The 7,016-nt window shown below is 52.3% G+C and overlaps 1 long non-coding RNA gene across 1 annotated transcript; it reads left to right on the forward strand.

Annotated features, from left to right (window-relative positions):
- Positions 1–309: 309 nt before the first annotated feature.
- On the forward strand, positions 310–5,522 carry LOC109502045. The gene is made up of 3 exons (XR_002160376.3): positions 310–2,903; positions 3,520–3,945; positions 4,532–5,522. It is a non-coding gene; the product is annotated as an uncharacterized LOC109502045 (long non-coding RNA).
- Positions 5,523–7,016: the final 1,494 nt, after the last annotated feature.

Below are 7,016 nucleotides of genomic sequence, written 5' to 3' on the forward strand. Positions count from 1 at the left end.
AAGTGTCCAGTACTATTGACCCACAGAACCTCAATTCTAAAGCCATTAAAATCTAATTTTCCACACTATGCCCCCAAGAGATTGACTAACTTTCAAAGAATAATTCATTTTCTTTAAGAAAAAAAAATGCATCTCTCTATCTATATTTTATTTTTATTCTTTAAAATGAGTCAAGGGACATTGCTGTCAGCCCCTGTGTTATTACCCTCTCACTGTCTTTCTGGCAACAGAGCTTAAGTGCTCCTCTGATGAAGTAAGATCTGGTCACCGTGGAGGGAGGGCTGTGTTTATGTGGGGAACGACCGCTTACTGATATGTCATAAAGGACCCCTGTCATGTCTCACCATCAGGAAAGCGGGACGGAAGGTTCCAGTTATTTGTTTTTGGAAATAGCAGTTGTGTCAAAAACTAAGAAGAAAAGTGCTTTCGAAGGAAAGGTGTCTTCCCAAAAACTTCAGGGAGTTCAAGAATGTAAGGGTGAATCTTTTCCAAGGGTTAAACTAAGCCTCTCCATTTAAAATTCCGGGATCAGGACACCTAATGAGAGGTCATGTGAGCAGGAGTCCATAGACCCATGTGCAGAAATCTCAAATCAATGGATTTGAAGCATGTGAGTACCAATAGGTGGGGCCCGTTAAACTCACTCCTTCACAACCAAATGCAGCAGGGGATCCTCAAGCCATAAAAGGACATTAGTGGACAAATTGGGGCAACTCAACCAGGGCTCGTGTGAAGCAACTAGTATTGTATCAGTGATGATTTCCTGTTTTGGGTAATGGCATCACCATTACAGAAGACATTAACATACAGGGCAGTGGGGTGAAGGGTCTAAGTCAATGCTCTGTACCACTTTTGCAACTTTTCTGTGAGTCAGAAATTATTTTACAACAAACATTTAAAAGGAATGTGTACTATATATATTCCAAAAGGTTGGAAAGCCAGAGAATGAACAACCATTGTAATCACATGGGGGACATGAGAGTCAGCCAGTGCCTCCTTCCAAAGCTCCTTTGGTAAGGTGTCTTCAAGCCAGTGGGAGGAATGCTAGGGTTGTAATCTGAGAGCACTGTCACATGAGTGCCATGGTTTTTACATAACCACACTGCGGCTCCCGTGTGCACACTGACCCCTGGGAAATGTCGGCGGCCTCGATGGAAGAATCTGGAAGGGAGATGTGCTGTCCATCAGTGGGCAGAGAGGTCACAGCAGAGCACTGTGGCCTGATTGCACAGTGGCTGGCCTAGAGCCAATGCCCAAGAAGTTCTTGTGAGGTTGAGTCCTGCAGGGTGAGTCGTGGCCAGTGAACACATGAGCCACAGGATTTCCAGAAGCATAACTGACAAGGACAAACCTCCAACCTAAGGAGGGTGTTTGGGTTGTTCCCGAAACACCGATGTCATCAAGAAGGGTGGTTTTGCAAGACTGCAAAGATGATCTGAAAGGAGGCAGCACATTCAGAATCTACGTCTGGGGGTCTGGAAGGGAGGTGAAGTTAGTAGCAAACTTTTGAGACAAGGGCCATGACTTTCAGAGGGCACATGTCACAAAAACCTGGTGTGCCCAGATGGGTTTGAAATGGGCCAGTGCAATCAAGGCATCGCAAGTGGTCCTGGGATGACCATCAACTTCTCCCATCCCCCTAGTGGTGAGTTTTTCTCTTTCCCCTTCATTCTATGTAAAACCAGAGAAGCCTGAGTCTCCTCTGAGCTCCGCAATCCGGGAGCCCTTCACTCAGCCCACTAGTTCAGGAGGGACCCAGTGAGGGGCTACAGCGTGGGCACGGGGGCTCTGCCTCTCCCTAGCTGTGCAGCTGGGCAAGTGACCCCCACTCTGTGTGCGTCCCCTCATCTCCAGTGTGAAGAGGAGCGACTCTGCCGTCCTTGATCGTGTGTAGGTCACACAGGATGATGCTCCAAAGCCCCCCAAGTACATGGGACCATACGTGGACCCAACATCTGGAAATGTTGGCGGTCGTTACCACTTGTGATCCAACCAGCAGGGCTCAAGGTCTCCCCGCACAGCCAGCTCTGGGGCAGAGGCCTGGACCAGGAGGAAAGCCCAAGCTGAGACCTTGCTCTTCTGGGCCCAGGGAGAGCGCGGGGCAAAGGCACTGAGAGAAAACAAAGAGGCAGGGTTTGCAAAGAGAAACCCTGAGGGAACAGACAGAGACTGTTGGGATCCACAAGCTGGAGACGCAGGTGGGGCTCCACTCAGGGAGGCTGGCTCTCCAGGCCCGCAGCTCACTCCTCCATCCTTCTGTCTGACCACCACACATGCCTCAGCTCCTCTGTGAGCACTGACAGCATTTACTCTGGAAATACGGAGGCCAGCGGCATTGTCAGAGACCTCTATGCCTCCTTTTCAGCCTCATTTCAGGAGGCTTGAACTAATAACACATAAAAACAAGACAACTTGGAACAAAGATGTGGAAAAGTACTTTGAAATCGCTTATGAATGCTTCGGAAAAGTCATTTCGGCAAATACCCAACGCCCGTGCTCTGCAAGCACTGTCTTTATTTCAGTCATGGGAGCGCGCTCCTTCGAATCCTGGCTGGCGATAGTAGAGGGTTGGCTGTGCATCCGGCACTGGGCACGGTGTTTCCCCCACGAGATTCTCCCATGACAGGTGTAACTGGTATTCTCATTTCACAGATGTGAACGTGGAGGTGTGGTGGGGTTAAGTAAGTTGCTCAAGGGGGCACAGCTCAAGGCTGCAGACTCCATGCTGTCCCGTGAGTCAAGACAGCAAGGAATCTGGCTGGTCCATGGCCATGTCCCTTGGCATCTATCTTCTTACACACAGAAGATGCCCAGTGAACTCCGCAAACTCTTGGACTCAATGTGCCCAGCTAGAATCCGAACTGGAGGGCTTTCGCTGCCACGATGCCATTATCAACATCCCGGTGAGTCGTGTGTTGCTTGGGTCTTGTGTGGGGACTCGGGAGGGAAGGGAAAGGGAGACCTGGGTCCCCTGCTCTTTAGGCTGCGCGCTTGGAGATGCACATCACGCTGAGGCTGCAGGCTTACATCTCTGACAAAGTTGAAAATTTAAATTCTCATTAGACAGAAGAGTCTGTTCCACGCTTATTTCATCTGGGTAAGAAGGTGCTAGAGGGACCGCAATCAGACGGAATTTGCTTAAGTGTCTTCAGAGGCGCGCTGGGGGGAAGCAGCTGTAGCCGGGACCATCTCCTGCCTTCAGCTCCCTTGCTCAAGGCCATCTGTTTCCCCACAAAGACACGTTTCCCGACATCATTCTATATATACCCCTCTCTGTCGAGCTCTCTCTCACACATACACACACTCATACACACACACGCTCGCACACACAAACACAGTCTTCTCCCAAACAAAATTTGTACATGTAATCAACGTTTCCATATGGCCAAGTTCATCTGAATGTAATCGGAGCTAAGAAGCTAAATTTGGTCCAAAGAAACCCTGAGGTCCCGGCAGCGCAAGGACACAGGTGTGCACGCACGTAACCACACCATCTCCCTGTCTCTGTTGCATCCCTAGGTCTCCACCCAATGCACAGACGTCATTACACACACACAGCAATGAAGAGGGTGCTTTACTCTCCTTTATCAGGACTGACAAGGCTTCCAGAAGAGGAGGAGCTGCTCTATCCCTTTCAGCTTGAAGGACACATCCAGGCACCTCAAGGGCAAAGCGGCTTAATCAAGCCCAACCCGCCAGATACCGCCCACTTCTCACCCACCCACACTGGCTGTGGATGTCTTCTCCAGCCCCCCCACACACCTCGTGCCCTCTGGGGTCCTCCTGCCCACCCCACAGCTAAACGTCAAGCCTCATCCTTCATGGTTCGCATCTCCACACTTTCTCTGCTGTCTCTGTTCCCATCCTCAGCCTGCCGGCCGAGGTCTCGTGGGCAGGGCCCCTTCCCTGCAATGCCAGTCTGTACCCTCCATCCAGCACCACCAGGTAAATCCATTTTCTGTGAACACCAATCTGAAACCACTCCTTGCACAGTACATTCAATAACCCCCTATTTTTTTCAAAAATTTTAATGTTTATTTATTTATTTTTAATTTTTTTTAACGTTTGTTCATTTTTGAGAGACAGAGAGAGACAGAGCATGAGCGGGGAAGGGGCAAAGAGAGAGGGAGACACAGAATCCGAAGCAGGCTCCAGGCTCTGAGCTGTCAGCACAGAGCCCGACATGGGGCTCAAACTCACGAACTGCGTGATCATGACCTGAGCTGAAGTTGGATGCTCAACCGACTGAACCACCCAGGCACCCCTTTAATGTATATTTTTAAGAGACACAGAGAGGGAGAGACAGAGTGCAAGCGGGGGAGGGGCAGAGAGAGGGAGACCAGAATTTGAAGAAGGCTCCAGACTCTGAGCTGTCAGCACAGAGGCCAATGCAGAGCTCAAACCCACGGACTGTGAGATCATGACCTGAGCCGAACTTGGATGCTTAACTGACTGAGCCACCCAGACACCCCTCGATAACCCCCTATGACCTGCTGGACAAAGTCATCCAGTCCAGGCCCCTGTATTACAGGAGTCCCTTCTCAAATCTTCCCATCGATGAGGCTTCCAGCCCCTCCCAGTGGTGTGAACTTGCTTACACAAAAGAAGAGTCAACAAGGCAGAGTTTCGTTGTCTCTGGAGCTCTTAAAACCTGGGTTCAAGCTCAAGGCTCCCTCCACCGACTCTTTCTCTAATGCTACCTGGATAACCTGGGGGTTTCCAGCATGCAGCCTGCCCCAATGAATGCTGCTTCCGAGCAGATGGTGGAGGGGACTGGGAAAGACTCACTCTGACCCCTGAGTGTGTGAGTGTGTAGAGGGCAGCAGCTAATGCTGTCCCAGCAGGGGATAAAGCCAGAGGACACACAGACAGTGACAATCCCACAAGGACCACCTTCTACATTTAGATTGCTCACGTGCACTTGGCTTTGCCTCTAGGAGACTCACACCCAGACCCATTCTGAATAATCAGTGATAGATGTGGGCTTGCTCACTTCTGTCCCCGGAAGCCAAACACCATTGAGAAGGGCAGCAAGAGGTCCAAGGCTCCGACCCACCAGTGGGTGTGGCGTGGCCAGGAAATGCCTCAGGATCCAAGCTGTTGCCACTGCCTGGGTCCTGGACACAGACGTGAGCTGCCGGGCTCCCAGGCACTGCACGGGAGACACACACGCATACCTGTGCATAGGAGACGAGCACACCGCCGGGGAGGCTGAGGGGGGCCCGTCCTCCTCTGCCTAGCAGACCTCATCCAAGGAGAGGTCTGACTGCTCTCCTTGAAGAATTACAGGGCGACTCCGAGTGGATGAAGACTCTGCTTAATATTTTTGGTAATGAAAACACTTTGTAGGACAAGTGCTTTTTAAGACTCAGAGATGGGGGAATCTGAGTGGCATTTTAAATGGGCTGTTGGACAAGATTCGCCACGGCCCTGGTAAATGTCACACATTTCACCAGCTGGGCGAAGAGGCATGTTAGCTATGTTTCTCCCAAACCTGATTAAAATGGAAAGTGCCTTTTGAATATTTGGTTCTGTTTTCTATTATGTCAAATATGTGGGAGAGAAACAAAGAGAACAAGCGGGGAGAGTGTGGGCAAGGGGGTCCTGCAGATGGGGGACTGGGGGCTCTGGTTTTGGGGGTGTGCACAAAGGAAGTGAGAAATAACCCAGGAGGGGACAGCAGCTGAGGGGACAGCAGCTCTTAGAGCAGCATAAATACTTCAGAGGGGCTCAAGCTGGGAAACCCTGCCCTTCCTGTGGAGTGGAGTGGGGTGGTTGTGGCTGATTGGCCGGCCGGCCCTCTCCAGAGCAATTAGGGCCCTCGTGGGGAACCATGTTTATGTTGGAAGACAAGTTTGCTCCGCATTCAGAATGCACATGATGTCGGATGACCTCCGAGTGGCTTTTGTTCTGGTCCAGCGGCTGGATTCCCATGATGAGCTGCACGGTGGCCAGTCCCATAATGCATTAGGACAGGGCCCAGATCAACCCCGAGGTGGGGCCGTGAGGACGAAGAGGGTACTGAGCCATTGGGCCATTGGGGAATTGGGATGGCTCAGATACAGGGACAGGGCGCGTCTCCAGCGGTGAACAGACCAGAAATCGGTCCTACAGTCAGGCACATTTTCTGGCTTCTTCTGCACATGGAAAATAAAAGAATGTTGGTGTGTGGCCAGAATTAAGTGGGGCTCCAGGACTGCAAGTCATGGGAGCCTATTACAGCACAAAGAGCAAAGCCACAAACACGGAAGGGCAGGGACTGATGTCTATTAAAAAGCTGCGGGGGTGTCTCCCGGAACCCAGGAGCAGGCACACGTGGGGCTTCGGGAGGGAGCTTTGGGGACGGGGACGCCGCGTCCCCGTGGCTCCCGTTCCCGCTCCCCCAGGCACATCTGACGTCCCCCTGCTCCCTGAAGACGTCTGGCTCCCTAGGCTCAGGGTGGCACGTACACAGAACGGGTCTGAAAAATGAAGGTTCCAGACTGCCGAGGGAGGGCATGTGCTTGGCTCTGCTGGGGCCAGAGGTCCCTCACGGCCCCATCATGTGTGGTTTGAGAGGGGCTGGGCCACTTGAGGACTGTGGGGTCATCACAGGGCAGGCAGTGCCCGGGAGACGTCTTGCAAATGTTCACCGTAGGCAAACCTAAAAGGAGGCAGGGGGGCAGCTGATGGCCTCTGGGGACCTCGAGAGGGCAGAGAAAGGCCCAACCTGCACCCCAGGGTCAAACAGCAGCAGGAGAGTGCTTTTCTGGAGCCTCCATGAGGTCAGAGCCCCTCGGTCTCTTCTGGTCTCCATAACTCCTTTGCCCACATGTCTCTCCCAGACAAGCCCGTCCCACAGCGTGGTTGTGCCTTTAACAAATCCACCCCACGCCCAGGACCTCCCTGGGCAGCTGGGCAGGACATAAGTCACCTGAGTCCCCCCTCTCATCACCCGACCCGGCCCCTCTGGGATCTGTGCTGCTGGCGGGCAGACTGTCTTGTCCACCAGCAGGGCAGTGTCCCTGCATGGGTGT

This window comes from Felis catus, chromosome C1 (genome assembly GCF_018350175.1).
Source record: "Felis catus isolate Fca126 chromosome C1, F.catus_Fca126_mat1.0, whole genome shotgun sequence".
NCBI classification, from domain to species: Eukaryota; Metazoa; Chordata; class Mammalia; order Carnivora; family Felidae; genus Felis; species Felis catus.